The sequence below is a fragment of the Somniosus microcephalus genome, chromosome 16 (genome assembly GCF_052327205.1).
Source record: "Somniosus microcephalus isolate GS21.2 chromosome 16, FLI_Smic_1.0, whole genome shotgun sequence".
Lineage (NCBI taxonomy): Eukaryota > Metazoa > Chordata > Chondrichthyes > Squaliformes > Somniosidae > Somniosus > Somniosus microcephalus.
The window spans coordinates 43,483,084-43,500,497 of NC_141002.1; the positions used below are offsets into that span (position 1 = coordinate 43,483,084).

A 17,414-nucleotide genomic window follows, 5' to 3' on the forward strand; every position below is an offset into this window, starting at 1 on the left:
TCTCTCTCTCTCTCTCCCCTGTCTCTCTCTCTCTACCCCAGTCTCTCTCTCTCCCCCTCAGTCTCTCTCTCTCTCCCGCTCAGTCTCTCTCTATCTCCCCTTTTAAGTCTGTGTGTTCTAGTTGTAATTACTAACACAGACTACAAGATTAAAGTTCAACAGGTCTTTACTGGTTGGAGGTCAGGACTATACTAAATACAATATTACTACACAGTGCTTATATACCGGTGGTCACCACCGGTATTACGTATACAGCAGCCAGAGAAAGTAGTACATCTCTTAAGGTGGAACAGGTTACATACACCACATCCCCATTCTCTCTCTCTCTCCCCAGTCTCTCTCTTCTCTCTCTCCCCCCAGTCTCTCTCTCCCCCCCAGTCTCTCTCTCTCTCTCTCTCTCTCTCTCTCTCTCTCTACCCCAGTCTCTCTCTCTCCCCCTCAGTCTCTCTGTCTCCCCGTCTCTCTCTCTATCTTCCCGTCTCTCTCTCTCCCTCTCTCCCCCCAGTCTCTCTACTCTTTCTCTCTCCCCGTCTCTCTCTCTCTCCCCCAGTCTCTCTCAATTCAATTCAATTCAATTCAAATCGCTTTATTGGCATGACAAGTTACATCTTATGTTGCCAAAGCATCGGAAAACATTCATGTTTGTTCACAAAAATACAGATCTATCCATACAGTGTTTTAACAGATATATCCCTGAGTGTATAAATATATTTTCATATAATTTATATATACTCTTTTCTTATATTTAGTGGTTGTCCCTCTGTTTATGGCAAGCTGTAACATAGTGTGCCGCTAGTGTTACGCAATTTCTCTCTTCCCCTAGTAGGTATGGGAGTTTTTGGTCGTCGTTCAAATTTCTGAATTCCGGGCATATTTTTGTGAATTTTGGGTAGAAATTCTCCCTTATGCCCTGATATTTTCTACAAGCTGTGAGGAAGTGCATCTCTGTCTCCACCACTCCCTGACTGCAGTGAGAGCATATCCTGTCCTCTCTTGGTAGCCGGGTCTGCCTGTGTCTACCTTTTTCGATCACCAGGCTATGTTCACTAAGTCTGTACATTGTCACGGTTTTTCTCAGTTTGCTATCCTTTACCATGGTCAGGTAATCAGCTATGTTGTATTGTCTGTTTAGGGCCAAGTAGCAATTGAGTTTGCTTTGGGTTTTTGCCCAATATGACAGATATTTTTCCTTTTGCTTAGCGACGATTGTGTTGGGTCGAATTCCCCATGCCACGCTGTCACTGTCCTGGGGCTGGTTATTGTTAGTAGTGTTAGTAGTTACTTCACTGAGTCCCAGGACTAGTTGACTGAGGGTATTCTTCTTTATGGTCCTCTCTTGGCATTTCAGGGCTTCGTAATGATAGCATTGGGGGTTGCTCATTTCTAGGTGTTTCCAAAATTTGGTGGCTCTTTTTTGGATAGTGATTATTAATGGATATTGGCCTAGTTCTGCCCTGCATGCATTGTTTACGGTTTTCCTTTGAGTCCGGAGGATACTTTTACAGAATTCTGCATGTAGGATCTCAATTGGGTGTTTGTCCCATTTTGCAAATTCTTGTGTTAGCGGTCCCCACACCTCACTGCCATAGAGTGCAATTGGTTCAATTACTGATTTGAAAATTTTGAGCCAAATGCTAATTGGGATTTCTATTTGGATTGATTTTTTAATGGCATAGAAAGCCCTTCTTGCTTTCTCTTTCAGTTCATTCACAGCCAGTTTGAAATTTCCCGTAGAGCTGATTTTTAAGCCCAAGTATGTGTAGTTAGTGGTTTGTTCAATTTTGTTTGTTCCTAGTGTGAAATTTATTTTGGGTCCCTGATGTCTGGATCTTTGCTGGAACACAAGGACTTTGGTTTTTTGGGGATTTATTGTCAGGGCCCAAGTCTGGCAGTACGACTCCAGCAGATCCAGGTTCTGCTGTAGACCCTCCTTAGTTGGTGACAGAAGAACCAGGTCATCTGCATAGAGGAGGAATTTAACTTTGGATTCTCTCTCTCTCTCTCTCTCTCCTTCCCTCTCGCTCTCTCTCCCCCTCCCCCTCACTCTCTTCCCCCCCTCCCCCTCACTCTCTTCCCCCCCTCCCCCTCACTCTCTTCCCCCCCTCCCCCTCTCTCTCTCCCCCTCCCCTCTCTCTCTCCCCCCTCCCCCTCTCTCTCTCCCCGCACCCCCTCTCTCTCTCCCCCCTCCCCCTCTCTCTCTCCCCCTCCCCCTCTCTCCCCCTCCCCCTCTCTCTCTCCCCCCCTCTCTCCCCCCTCCCCCCCTCTCTCCCCCCTCCCCCCTCTCTCTCCCCCCTCCCCCCTCTCTCTCCCCCCTCCCCCTCTCTCTCCCCCCTCCCCCTCTCTCTCCCCCTCTCTCTCTGCCCCTCCCCCTCTCTCTCTGCCCCCTCCCCCTCTCTCCCCCCTCCCCCTCTCTCTCTCCCCCCTCCCCCTCTCTCTCTCCCCCTCCCCCTCTCTCTCTCCCCCCTCCCCCTCTCTCTCTCCCCCTCCCCCTCTCTCTCTCCCCCTCCCCCTCTCTCTCTCCCCCTCCCCCTCTCTCTCTCCCCCCTCCCCCTCTCTCTCTCCCCTCCCCCTCTCTCTCTCCCCCCTCCCCCTCTCTCTCTCCCCCCTCCCCCTCTCTCTCTCCCCCCTCCTCTCTCCCCCCTCCCCCTCTCTCTCTCCCCCCCTCTCCCCCTCCCCCTCTCTCTCTCCCCCTCCCTCTCTCTCTCCCCCCTTCTCTCTCCCCCTCCCTCTCTCCCCGCTCCCCCTCCCTCTCTCCCTCCCTCCCCCCCTCCCTCTCGCCCTCCCTCCCCCCCTCCCTCTCGCCCTCCCTCTCCCCCCTCCCTTCCCTAACTCCCCCCTTCCCCCCTCCCCCTCCCTCCCCCCTGCTCCCCCCCTTCCCTCCGCCCTCCCCCCCCTTCCCTCCCTCCCCCTCCCACTCCTCCCCCCTCCGCCCCTTTCCCCTTCCTCCCCTTCCCCTTCCCCCCAGTGTCTCTCTCTCTTCCCCCCAGGCTCTCGCTCTCTCTCTTCCCCCCAGTCTCTCGCTCTCTCTCTTCCCCCCCAGTCCTCTCGCTCTCTCTCTTCCCCCCCAGTCTCTCGCTCTCTCTCTTCCCCCAGTCTCTCGCTCTCTCTCTTCCCCCAGTCTCTCGCTCTCTCTCTTCCCCCCAGTCTCTCGCTCGCTCTCTTCCCCCAGTCTCTCGCTCGCTCTCTTCCCCCCAGTCTCTCGCTCTCTTCCCCCAGTCTCTCGCTCTCTTCCCCCCAGTCTCTCGCTCTCTTCCCCCAGTCTCTCGCTCGCTCTCTTCCCCCCAGTCTCTCGCTCGCTCTCTTCCCCCCAGTCTCTCGCTCTCTTCCCCCCAGTCTCTCGCTCTCTTCCCCCCAGTCTCTCGCTCTCTTCCCCCCAGTCTCTCGCTCTCTTCCCCCAGTCTCTCGCTCTCTTCCCCCCAGTCTCTCGCTCTCTTCCCCCCAGTCTCTCGCTCTCTTCCCCCAGTCTCTCGCTCTCTTCCCCCCAGCCTCTCGCTCTCTTCCCCCCAGTCTCTCGCTCTCTTCCCCCCAGTCTCTCGCTCTCTTCCCCCCAGTCTCTCGCTCTCTTCCCCCCAGTCTCTCGCTCTCTCCCCCCCAGTCTCTCGCTCTCTTCCCCCCAGTCTCTCGCTCTCTTCCCCCAGTCTCTCGCTCTCTTCCCCCCAGTCTCTCGCTCTCTTCCCCCCAGTCTCTCGCTCTCTTCCCCCCAGTCTCTCGCTCTCTTCCCCCCAGTCTCTCGCTCTCTTCCCCCCAGTCTCTCGCTCTCTTCCCCCCAGTCTCTCGCTCTCTTCCCCCCAGTCTCTCGCTCTCTTCCCCCCAGTCTCTCGCTCTCTTCCCCCCAGTCTCTCGCTCTCTTCCCCCAGTCTCTCGCTCTCTTCCCCCCAGTCTCTCGCTCTCTTCCCCCCAGTCTCTCGCTCTCTTCCCCCCCAGTCTCTCGCTCTCTTCCCCCCAGTCTCTCGCTCTCTTCCCCCCAGTCTCTCGCTCTCTTCCCCCCAGTCTCTCGCTCTCTTCCCCCCAGTCTCTCGCTCTCTTCCCCCCAGTCTCTCGCTCTCTTCCCCCCAGTCTCTCGCTCTCTTCCCCCCAGTCTCTCGCTCTCTTCCCCCCAGTCTCTCGCTCTCTTCCCCCCCCAGTCTCTCGCTCTCTTCCCCCCAGTCTCTCGCTCGCTCTCTTCCCCCCAGTCTCTCGCTCTCTCTCTTCCCCCCAGTCTCTCGCTCTCTCTCTTCCCCCAGTCTCTCGCTCTCTCTCTTCCCCCCAGTCTCTCGCTCTCTCTCTTCCCCCCAGTCTCTCGCTCTCTCTCTTCCCCCCAGTCTCTCGCTCTCTCTCTACCCCCCAGTCTCTCGCTCTCTCTCTCTCCCCCCCAGTCTCTCGCTCTCTCTCTCTCCCCCCCAGTCTCTCGCTCTCTCTCTCTTCCCCCCAGTCTCTCGCGCTCTCTCTCTCTCCCCCCAGTCTCTCGCGCTCTCTCTCTCTTCCCCCCAGTCTCTCGCGCTCTCTCTCTTCCCCCCCAGTCTCTCGCGCTCTCTCTTCCCCCAGTCTCTTGCTCTCTCTCTTCCCCCCAGTGTCTCGCTCTCTCTCTTCCAACAACAACATGCCCTCAAAAAAGCCTCGGCACCGCCGGGCACCCCCAGCTAGTTATGATATAAAGATGCAGATGGTAATATTTTGTAATTTGTTACTGACTTTCACAAATAAAACTGAAATATAAGATGATTTGTTTTCGTAGCAACTATTAACCAGCCTTCTAATAGGTACTGGAGCTTCACACCAGAGATTCATATTTCCCCTTTGTTGACCGATACAGAGACATTTCAGAACTGCACTAAATTGAATCTTTGCAAAATGAGAAACCTGGAATATGTAAACAAACTGTTGTTTTCATGTTCATTAAAATGATTGGTAGCTCTCAGGACATTTTTTATATAGCGATTTCTAGCAAGCGTTTTGAAGTCAAACCAATTGCCTTGGATCTTTTCTGTAGCACTGTCTTGAGATACTTTTGTGCTATAAGGAGCATGCTACTGTATTAGAGTGTTTTTATATGATTTTTCTATTTGAGAGTGAACTGATTACTGCATTAAAATATCAGCATAGCTTGTGGGTAGAGTTTCTGCTTGGGTGCAATTAGCGATCTGGGTGCAAATTGCTCCCAAAATTGCACCCGTTTTGAGATTTTTTTAAATCTCGAGTTTCTGCTCACTCATTTGCATATTGCCAAACACACAATCGGTCATGAACCAGTGCAACCTGGCAGCATTTTAAAATGTAATTTAAAAAAATTGCTTTAAAAATACTCCTTGATATATTTAAGAGTGGTAGCTTGGTGCAGTTTGATTAATGCAGCTGAAAATGGCTTTATCACAAAAATAAGCATTTTTAATTACAGTGTCAATCCACCACCTGAGTAACCCAATTTAAAATTACTGAAAATTACTTTAAAAAAAATACAGAACCATTTGCTAGTTATATTGGGGTACAGTAGTCAGTTTCTTAATAAATTAAATAAAAATTACATGCAAAAAGCTTTTAAAATGTCCCTATTAGTGTCCTTGCGGCTGTAGGGAGGGCTTTAAACTAAGTAGTAGGGGGGAGGGTTCAGGTGAGCGGGAATTTAAAAAGTCAATGAGAAAACAATAGAGCAGAATGGAGATGGGGGAAATAATAACCAGAGTGTGACAGGAAGGGACAGAATGTTTAAAAATAAGAGTGCAACAGAAAATGGGGCCAAAACAAGGAGAAATGGTAAAAAGACAAAGTTAAAAGCTCTATATCTGAGTGTTCACAGCATTCGTAACAAGATAGATGAGTTGATGGCACAAATAGATACAAATGGGTATGATCTGATCGCCATTACAGAGACGTGGTTGCAAGGTGACCAGGGCTGGGAACTGAATATTCCACGGTATTTGACAATTCGGAAGGATAGACAGAAAGGAAAGGGAGGTGGGGTGGCTTTGTTGATAAAGGATGGGATCAGTGCAGTGGTGAGAAGTGATATTGGCTTAGAAGATCAAGATGTAGAATCGGTTTGGGTGGAGATAAAAAATAATAAGGGGGAAAGTCTCTGGTGGGCATAGTCTACAGGCTCCCGAACAGTAGCAATACTGTTGGACAGAGTGTAAATCAACAAATAATGGAGGCCTGTAAAAAAGGTATGGTAATAATCATGGGTGATTTTAATCTCCATATTGATTGGACAAATCAAATCGGCCATAGTAGCCTCGAGGAGGAGTTCATACAGTGTATCCAGGATGGTTTCCTAGAACAGTATGTAATGGAACCAACCAGGGAGCAGGCTATCTTGGATCTGGTACCGTGTAATGAGATAGAATTAATAAATGATCTCATAGTAAAGGATCCTCTAGGTAAGAGTGATCATAACATGGTTGAATTTCAAAGTCAGTTGGAGGGTGAGAAAGTTGTATCTCAAACCAGTGTCCTGATCTTAAACAAAGGCAATTACAATGGCATGAGGGCAGAACTGGCTAAAGTGGACTGGAAAAATAAAAGGTATGACAGTTGAAATGCAGTGGTGGACATTTAACGAGATATTTCATAACTCTCAACAGAAATATATTCCAGTGAGAAAGAAAGATTTTAAGAGAAGGGAGCACTATCCGTGGCTAACTAAGGAAGTAAAGGATGGTATCAAATTGAAAACGAAGGCATACACTGTTGCGAAGATTGGTGGGAGGCCAGACGATTGGGAAATTAAAAAAAACCAGCAAAGGATGACCAAAAAAATAATAGAGAGAGTAGATGAATTATGAGAGTAAGCTGACAAGAAATATTAAAACAGATAGTAAGAGCTTCTACAGGTATATTAAAAAGGAAGAGAGTAGCTAAAGTAACCGCTGGTCCCTTAGAGGATGAGAATGGGGAATTAATAATGGGGAACGGGGAAATGGCAGAGACTCTGAACAAATATTTTGTATCTGTCTTCACGGTAGAAGACACCAACAACATCCCAATAATGGATACTCAAGGGGCCACAGGGAGGGGGGAACTAAAGACTATCACTAAGGAAAAAGTACTTGGTAAAATAATGGGACTAAAAGATGACAAGTCACCTGGATCAGATGGCCTGCATCCCAGGGTCTTAAAAGAAGTGGCTGCAGAGGTAGTGGATGCATTGGTTGCAATATACCAAAAATCCCTGGACTCTGGAGAGATCCCAGCGGATTGGAAAACCGCAAATGTAACATCCCTATTTAAGAAAGGAGGGAGACAGAAAGCAGGAAACTATAGACCAGTTAGCCTAACATCTGTCGTTGGGAAAATGCTAGAGCCCTTCATCATTAAGGAAGCAGTAGCAGGGCATTTGGAAAATCATAATGCAGTCAAGCAGAGTCAGCATGGTTTTATGAAAGGGAAATCATGTTTAACAAATTTGCTGGAGTTCTTTGAGGATGTAACGAGCAGAGTAGATAAAGGCGAGCCAGTGGATGTGGTGTATTTGGATTTCCAGAAGGCATTCGATAAGGTGCCACATAAAAGGTTACTGCATAAGATAAGAGCTCACGGAGTTGGGGGTAATATATTAGCATGGATAGAGAATTGGCTAACTAACAGAAAGCAGAGAGTCGGGATAAATGGGTCATTTTCCGGTTGTTCAACGGTAACTAGTGGGGTGCCATAGGGATTGGTGCTGGGGCCCCAACTATTTACAATCCACATTAATGACTTGGATGAAGGGACCAAGTGTAATGTAGCCAAGTTTGCAGATGACACAAAGATGAGTGGGAAAGCAAGTTGTGCAGAGGACTCAAAGAATCTGCAAAGGGATATAGACAGGCTAAGTGAGTGGGCAAACATTTGGCAAATGCAGTATAATGTGGGAAAGTGCAAGGTTATCCACTTTGGCAGGAAAAATATAAAAGTAAATTATTATTTAATTGGACAGAGATTACAAAATGTTGCAGTTCAGAGGGACCTGGGGGTCCTTGTGCATGAAACACAAAAAGTTAGCATGCCGGTACAGCAAGTAATCAAAAAGGCAAATGGAATGTTGGCCTTTATTGCAAGGGGGTTGGAGTATAAAAGCAGGGAAGTCCTGCTACAACTGTACAGGGTATCGGTGAGACCACACCTTGAGTACTGCGTACAGTTTTGGTCTCCTTATTTAAGGAAGGATATACTTGCATTGGAGGCAGTTCAGAGACAATTCACTAGGTTAGTTCCAGAGTTGAGGGGGTTGACTGATGAGGAAAGGTTGAGCAGGTTGGGCCTGTACTCATTGGAATTTAGTAAAATGAGAGGTGATCTTACTGAAACATATAAGATACTGAGGGGGCTCGACAAGGTAGATGCAGAGAGGATGTTTCCCCTCGTGGGGAAATCTAGAACTCGGGGGCATAGTTTCACAATAAAGGGGGTCACCCTTTTAGAACTGAGATGAGGAGGAATTTCTTCACTGAGGGCCGTAAATCTGAGGAATTCTCTGCTCCAGAGAGCCATGGAGGCTGGGTCATTAAATAAATTTAAGGTGGAGATAGACAGATTTTTGCAAGATAAGGGAGTGAAGGGTTATGGGGAGCGGGCAGGGAAGTGACTTTGAGCCCAAGATCAGCCACGATCTTATTGAATGTCGGAGCAGGCTCGAGGGGCCAAGTGGCCGATTCCTACTTCTATTTCTTATGTTCTTAAAAGAACCAACTTAATTTTTAGAACCTCCTCGAAGTCCTGCAAATGAGCACAATTAGCGGAAAGTCCCAATGGTGATTAATTTATCTGAGGGGCGTGGCCAGTTTTGTGGGCTGGGCCGGCTTCCAGCGCTGTTTTTTAAACTAGCGCAAAAGATTGCGGAAACACAATTTGCACTGAACGTAATTTGCGCTTAAAATTCCGCGATGTTATGCTTGGGTTATGCCGATTTTGGGTGAATTTCGCTGGAAAAAAAAGCACAACTGAGCGGAAACACTACCCTCAGAACACAATAGCAAAATACTGCGGATGCGGGGATAGGAGTTCTGTGGCTGTCTCTCCATAGGGAAGCGGGGAGCCTGGGGCAGGGGAGGCATAGAGCTCCTGCTTCTCCTGGCCCCACAAAGTAAAATAAAGATCTTGCCTTGACTGGCCTCTTCTGCTTGCAATCTTCTTCTGACCAATCTTCACCTAGCGGTAAAGCTGAAGTGGCCTTCCTGCTCAGGTGAGAGTTAAAGTTGTATTTGGGGCCCGAAGATGTCATTCAACCCTGATCTGCATGTTAAAGGAGGACCCTGCTGGCTTAGCTGCCCGTGCAGAAGTGCCGATAAAAATCGGCAATTGCGGGATCCAGGCGGGACATTGGGAAGTCACCTGGTGAATTTTAACTACTTTCCCGCCAGTTTCAGCTGGGCTGGTAGGGTTAAAATCGCTCCCTTCAAGATATTGGCAGTTTCCACATTTCAGACTAATGTAACTGAGCCCTAGCTCCCTACATCCTCAAGCGTGTTTTTACATGCCCTGATATCTGAGTAAGTTGCGTAACATGCTTGAGATAATGAATAGAGCCCCCTTTTTTTTTAAAGATTACTTCAGTTACTGGTTCTATCCTTGCCTCCATATGATTACAGGACAATTATAGATGAAGAAGTGATGGTGCATAAAAGCCAGCACTGACCAGTTGGGCTGAATGGCCTGTTTCTGTGCTGTAAATTCTACATAAGAAGACCATTTGAACCATCTAAATTTTCCTATCCAGAAAGTCCCTTTCATTGTAGCATCCAGTTGCTTTTTTAATGCTTCCATGCTTGCTATGTTTACCTCCATTATACTTGAAGTCTATTCCATATGTTGATTACTCTTTGTGTGGAAAAATAATTTCCAGATATTGGGCCTAAAGCTCCCTTTTACTAGTTTGTTTCTGTGTCTCCTTGTCTTACTCCTGCAATTTAATTTAGTGATATTCTGGATTTACCTTTCCCATTCATTTAACTATCACATATAAGATCACCTCTCAGATGTTTGCTTTCCAGGTTGAATAGGCCATATTTTTTCAGTCTTTTCTCATAACTCAGACTTTTGACCCTAGGGATGAGGTTAGCAATAAGAGTGCAGTGCACAGAGCACTTTACAGTTTTGATCACAACTTCTTCTGACTGGTATTCTGTTTTGTCTGTGTTTCAACATTCTATTGGCTTTGTTGATTGTTCTGCATTGATTGGACATGCTGAGCATCATGTCTACTAAAATTCCTACGTCTCTTTCAACTTCATCTTCGGATATTTCAGCACAATTCATGGAGTACATGTGTTGTCCATTTTCCTTCCCATCTCTAGGAGTGTAAGACAGATACTAAAAGAGCCTCCCCAGATATAGGAGCTGTTTAAAATCTTGGACAATTTGGAATTTTAGCGAGTTAAGAGTTCCTAAGAAGTGTTAAAAATGGTTCCAGTGTCACTCCCGTAAACGGTTCTAGTGTCTTACATTCAGGATTGTACCCTTAATGCCCAATCTCTAATGGTATGATAATATAACCCAGGGGATCCAACTTGTCTTTGAGAGGCAGCAGAATAACACTACACCACTGTTAACTGCCAAACAAATGTATTAAACAGTAATGGAACAAGTGAATAATAGCAATAATGCAACATATTTTAAAATAATTAAGCTCACCCAGCTCCTTATTATGATGAAAAACAATAAATGGTTTGCAACTTCTATGCTAAACTATTTTAAAATATTTTTTATAGTCGTTCTTTTTACCATTTTCTCACCAACCACAGAAATACCTGGTTAGCTAACACTGTTCAGAAGTTCCAGGCTGATTCACTTTGAAGACTATACACAGTTTCTTGTCTCTTTGAAAGCCCCAGCTAGATTCAGTGATTTGTAAAAAAGAAGGCTGACAATCCCTTCTGAAACAATAGTGGAGCCAATCAGAATTTAAATAACTGTCAAAAAGCTACTAATCAGAAACATATCTGAACAAATCACATAGCATGTTTATATTTGAATTGAGTGGCTTGGCTCCTCCTTTAATGGGAACGGTAGCGTAGTGGTAATGTCACTGAGCTAGTGATCCAGAGACGTGAGTTCAAACCCCACCACGGCAGCTGGGGAATTTAAATTCAAATAAATAAATCTGGAATAAAAAGCTAGTATCAGTAATGGTGACCATGAAACTATCAGATTGTCATAAAAACCCATCTGGTTCACTAATGTCCTTTAGGGAAGGAAATCTGCCGTCCTTATCTGGTCTGGCCTATATGTGACTCCAGACCCACAGCAATGTGATTGACTCTTAACTGCCCTCTGAAATGGCCTAGCAAGTCACTCAGTTGTAACTAACTGCTACGAAATATAATAAGAATGAAACCGGACGCATCACCTGGTATCGACTTCGGCACCGGCTACGGACATGGCAACAGCACACCCAGCCCAGTCGACCCTGCAAAGTTCTCCTCACTAACATCTGGGGACTTGTGCCAAAATTGCAAGAGCTGTCCCACAGACTAGTAAAGTGAGCCTGACATAGCCATACTCACAGAATCATACCTTTCAGCCAATGCCCCAAACTCCTCCATCACCATCCCTGGGTATGTCCTGTCCCACTGGCAGGACAGACCCACCAGGGGTAGCGGCACAGTGGTATACAGTCGGGAAGGAGTGGCCCTGGGAGTCTTCAACCTTGATTCCGGACCCCATGAAGTCTCATGGCATCAGGTCAAGCATGGGCAAGGAAACCTCCTGTTGATTACCACCCTCCCTCAGCTGTTGAATCAGTACTCCTCCATGTTGAACACCACTTGGAAGAAGCACTGAGTAGCAAGGGCACAGAATGTACTCTGGGTGGGGGACTTCAATGTCCAGCACCAATAGTGACTCAGTAGCACCACTACTGGCCGAGTCCTGAAGGACATAACTGCCAGTCTGGACCTGCGACAGGTGGTGAGAGAACCAACACGAGGGGAAAAACCTACTTGACCTCGTCCTCACCAATCTACCTGTCGCAGATGCATCTGTCCATGACATAGAAACATAGAAGATAGGAGCAGGAGTAGGCCATTCGGCCCCTCGAGCCCGCTCTGCCATTTAATGAAATCATGGCTGATCATCCAAATTCAGTACCCTGTCCCTGCTTTCTCCCCATATCCCTTGATCCCTTTAGCCTCAAGAAATATATCCAACTCCTTCTTGAATATATTTAATGAATTGGCCTCAACTGCCCTGTGTGGAAGAGAATTCCATAGGTTCACCACTCTCTGGATAAAGAAATTCCTCCTCGTCTCAGTCCTAAATGGCTTACCCCTTATCCTTAGACTGTGACCCCTGGTTCTGGACTCCCCCGCCATCGGGAATATCCTTCCTGCATCCAGTCTGTCTAGTCCTATTAGAATTTTATAAGTTTGAATGAGATCCCCTCTCATTCTTCTAAACTCTAGCGAATATAAGCCTAATTGACCCAATCTCTCCTCATACGTCATTCCTGCCATCCCAGGTATCAGTCTGGTGAATCTTCGCTGCACTCTCTCCATGGCAAGAACATCCTTCCTCAGATAAGGCGACCAAAACTGCACACAATACTCAAGGTGTGGTCTCACCAAGGCCCTGTACAACTGCAGCAAGACATCCTTGCTCCTGTACTCAAATCCTCTGGCTATGAAGGCCAACATACCGTTTGCCGCCTTAACCGCCTGCTGCACCTGCATGCTTACCTTCAGCGACTGGTGCACAAGGACACCCAGGTCTCGTTGCACTTCCCTTTTTCCCAATCTATTGCTGTTCAGATAATAATCTGTCTTCCTGTTTTTGCCACCGACGTGGATAGCCTCGCATTTATCCACATTATACTGCATTTGCCATGCATCTGCCCAATCACCCAACCTGTCCAAATTGTACTGGAGTTTCTTTGCATCATCCTCACAGCAAACACGCCCACCCAGCTTTGTGTCGTCTGCAAACTTGGAGATATTACATCTAGTTCCCTCGTCTAGATCATTTATATATATATATATATATTGTGAATAGCTGGGGTCCTAGTGCCGATCCCTGCGGTACCCCACTAGTCACTGCCTGCCATTCGGAAAAAGACCCGTTTATTCCAACTCTTTGCTTCCTGTCTGCCAACGAGTTCTCTATCCAAGACAGTACCTTAACCCCAATCCCATGTGCTTTAACTTTACACGCTAATCTCTTATGCGGGACCTTATCGAAAGCCTTCTGAAAGTCCAAATACACCACATCCACTGGTTCTCCCTTATCTATTTTACCAGTTACATCCTCAAAAAATTCCAGTAGATTAGTCGATCATGATTTACCTTTTGTAAATCCATGTTGACTTTGTCCGATCCTGTCACTGTTTTCCAAGTGCTCTGCTATTACATCTTTTATAATGGACTCTAGCATTTTCCCCACTACCGATGTCAGGCTTACCGGTCTATAATTACCCATTTTCTCTCTACCACCCTTTTTAAATAGCGGGGTTACGTTAGCTATCCTCCAATCCATGGGAACTGTTCCAGAGTCTATAGAATTTTGGAAGATGACCAGTAATGCATCTACTATTTCTAGGGCCACTTCCTTAAGTACCCTAGGATGTAGATTATCAGGCCCTGGGGATTTATCGGCCTTCAATCCCGTCAATTTCCCTAACACCATTTCCCTACAAATACTGATTTCATTCAATTCCTCCCTCTCATCGGACCCTATGTTCCCCGACATCTCTGGAAGATTATTTGTGTCCTCCTTTGTGAAGACAGAACCAAAGTATGTATTAAATTGGTCTGCCATGTCTTTGTTCCCCATTATAAATTCCCCTGATTCTGACTGCAAGGGACCTACGTTTGACTTCACCAATCTTTTTCTCTTCACATATCTATCGAAGCATTTACAGTCAGTTTTTATGTTCCCTGCGAGCCTACTCTCATAATCTATTTCCCCCCTCTTAATTAATCCCTTTGTCCTCCTTTGCTGAATCGTAAACTGCTCCCAATCCTCAGGTTTACTGCTTTTTCTGGCCAAATTATATGTCCTCCCCTTGGATCTTATGCTATCCCTAATTACCCTTGTTAGCCACGGTTGAGTCACCTTTTTTGTTTTATTTTTATGCCAAACAGGGATGAACAAATTCTGTAGTTCATCCATGCGATCTTTAAATGTTTGCCATTGCCTATCCACCATCAACCCTTTAAGTAACGTTCCCCAATCCATCCTAGCCAACTCATGCCTCATACCATCGTAGTTTCCTTTATTTAAATTCAGGACCCTAGTCTCTGAGTCAACTACCTCATTCTCCATTTTAACGACGATTTCTATCATTTTCTGACAGTATTGGTAGCAGTGACCACCGCACAGTCATTGTGAAGACGAAGTCCCATCTTCACACTGAGGACACCCTCCATGGTGTTGTGTGGCACTACCACCATGCTAAATGGGATAGATTGAGAACAGATCTAGCAGCTGAAAACTGGGCATCCATGAGGTGCTGTGGGCCATCAACAGCAGTGTTGTATTCCACCACAATCTGTAACATCATGGCACGGCATATTCCTCACTCTACCATTATCACCAAGCCAGGGGACCAACCCTGGTTGAATAAGGAGTGTAGAAGAGCATGCCAGGAGCAGCACCAGGCGTACCTAAAAATGAGGTGCCAACCTAGGGAAGCTGCAACACAGGAGTACATGCATGCTAAAAAGAGGAAGCAGCATGCTATAGAAAGGGCTAAGCGATCCCACAATCAGCGGATCAGATCAAAGCTCTGCAGTTCTGCCACATCCAGTCGTGAATGGTGGTGGACCATTAAACAACTAACGGGGGGAGGAGGAGGCTTCATAAATATCCCCATCCTCAATGATGGTGGAGCCCAGCAGGTGAGTGCAAATGACAAGGCTGAAGCATTTGCAACCATCCTCAGCCAGAAGTGCCGAGTGGATTATCCATATCGGCCGACTCCTGAGGTCCCCACCATCACAGAAGCCAGTCTTCAGCCAATTCGATTCACTGCACGTGATATCAAGAAATGGATGAGTGCACTGGATACAGCAAAGGCTATGGGCCCCGACAACATCCCGGCTGTCGTGCTGAAGACTTGTGCTCCAGAACTAGCCGCGCCTCTAGCCAAGCTGTTCCAGTACAGCTACAACACTGGCATCTATCCGACAATGTGGAAAACGGCCTAGGTATGTCCTGTCCACAAAAAGCAGGACAAATCCAACCCAGCCAATTGCCGCCCCATCAGTCTACTCTCAATCATCAGCAAAGTGATGGAAGGCGTCATCGACAGTGCTGTCAAGCGGCACTTACTCACCAAAAACCTGCTCACTGATGCCCAGTTTGGCTTCCGCCAAAACTGCTCGGCTCCTGACCTCATTACAGCCTTGGTCCAAACATGGACAAAGGAGCTGAATTCCTGAGGTGAGAGTGACTGCCCTTGACATCAAGGCAGCATTTGACCGTGTGTGGCATCAAGGAGCCCTAGTAAAATTGAAGTCAATGGGAATCGGGGAAAACTCTCCACTGGCTGGACTCATACCTCGCACAAAGGACGATGGTTGTGGTTGTTGAAGGTTAATCATCACAGCCCCAGGACATCGCTTCAGGAGTTCCTCAGGGCAGTGTCCTAGGCCCAACCATCTTCAGCAGCTTCATCAGTGACCTTCCCTCCAACATAAGGTCAGAAATGGGGATGTTCACTGATGACTGCACAGTGTTCATCGCCATTCACAACTCCTCAGATAATGAAGCAGGCCATGTCCACATGCAATAAGACCTGGATGACCTTCAGACTTGGGCTGTTAAGTGGCAGGTAACATTCGCGCCACAGATGTGCCAGGCAATGACTATCTCCAACAAGTGAGAGTCTAACCAACTCTCCTTGACATTCGACGGCATTACCATCGCCGAATCCCCCACTATCAACATCCTGGGGGGTCACCATTGACCAGAAACTTAACTGGACCAGCCACATAAATACTGTGGCAACGAGCAGGTCAGAGGCTAGGTATTCTGTGGCGAGTGTCTCACCTCCTGACTCCCCAAAGCCTTTCCACCATCTACAAGGCACAAGTAAGGAGTGTGATGGAATACTCTCCACTTGCCTGGATGAGTGCAGCTCCAACAACACTCAAGAAACTCGACACCATCCAGGACAAAGCAGCCCGCTTGATTGGCACCCCATCCACCACCTTTAAAAAACATTCACTCCCTTCACCACCGGCGTACCGTGACTGCAGTGTGTACCATCTACAAGATGCACTGCAGCAACTCGCCAAGGCTTCTTCGGCAGCACCTGCCAAATCCGCGACATCTTCCACCTAGAAGGACATGGGCAGCAGGCGCATGGGAACACCAGCACCTCCAAGTTCCCCTCCAAGTCACACACCATCCTGACTTAGAAGTATATCGCCAATCCTTCATTGTCGTTGGTTCAAAATCCTGGAACCCCCTACCTAACAGCACTGTGGGAGTACCTTCACCACCTGGACTGCAGCGGTTCAAGAAAGCGGCTCACCACCACCTTCTCAAGGGCAATTAGGTATGGGCAATAAATGCTGGCCTTGCCAGCGATGCCCACATCGCATAAACGAATTTTTTAAAAAGTTACTATCTGGCAACAACCAACTAATCATTGCAACAATGTATAGAGTTAAACTGGGCCATGATTTCTGTGAGTGAAGCTCTTTTTAATCCTTTATGCTGTGACAGTTTATGTCAATACCAAGCTAAATCTTGGACAAAAATGCTTCATTTTTTTCCACAGACTGTCAGTCAGATTTTTCCCCTTCTCTCTTTGTGGCTGCTTTGTTTCTTCTCTGTCTCCTACTGATGATCCAGTTGAGATCAGAAACTTGTGGTGTAGGAAATGATAACTGCAGACCTGCATCCTGGCACTTCCTAGCACACATTAGACCACAGCTACTCAAGTATAAGATTAGTGCTTTAACTTGTGCCATCAGGTGGTATGATCTAGGTTCTTATTATCCCCCACAAGACACATTCTTAACTAGCTGCGCCTTCAGGAGGAGGGAGAATGGATGCTTGGTATGCGCTGCCTGAACAGATTTCTGAAAACAATGTAAGGTCTTCTATCAGGTAGAAATTGTTCTACACATGCTTGGTTAATTGCTTAATTTATTTCTTAGAACTTAAGGCATAAGTGTTCTGGATTTTAGAGTTCTTCCTTGCCAAAGTTCCTTTTAAAAAGTAAGATGAAAATCTTGGTGATGACATTACTGACATAATAAGGTATTACTTAATAGAAAAACTCAGCAGGCCAGGCAACATCCGTGGCGAGAAAATAGTCAACGTTTCAGGTCAAACCCTTGGTCAAGACCCAAAACGTTGACTCTATTTTCTCTCCACGGATGTTGCCTGGCCTGCTGAGTTTTTCCAGCATTTTCTGTTGTTATTTCGGATTTCCAGCATCTGCAGTATTTTGCTATCGTATTACTTAATAGAAACTTTTAGTAGTTTAGAGTTTTTAAGCAATGTGTATTTGATGT

General features: G+C 46.9%; 1 protein-coding gene across 5 annotated transcripts in view; it reads left to right on the top strand.

The window, feature by feature from the left end:
• The window catches only part of LOC147106110 (ELKS/Rab6-interacting/CAST family member 1-like), a 1,260,296-nt gene that overhangs the window by 299,977 nt on the left and 942,905 nt on the right, over nucleotides 1-17,414 (top strand). The gene's annotated exons all lie outside the window — the stretch shown is intronic.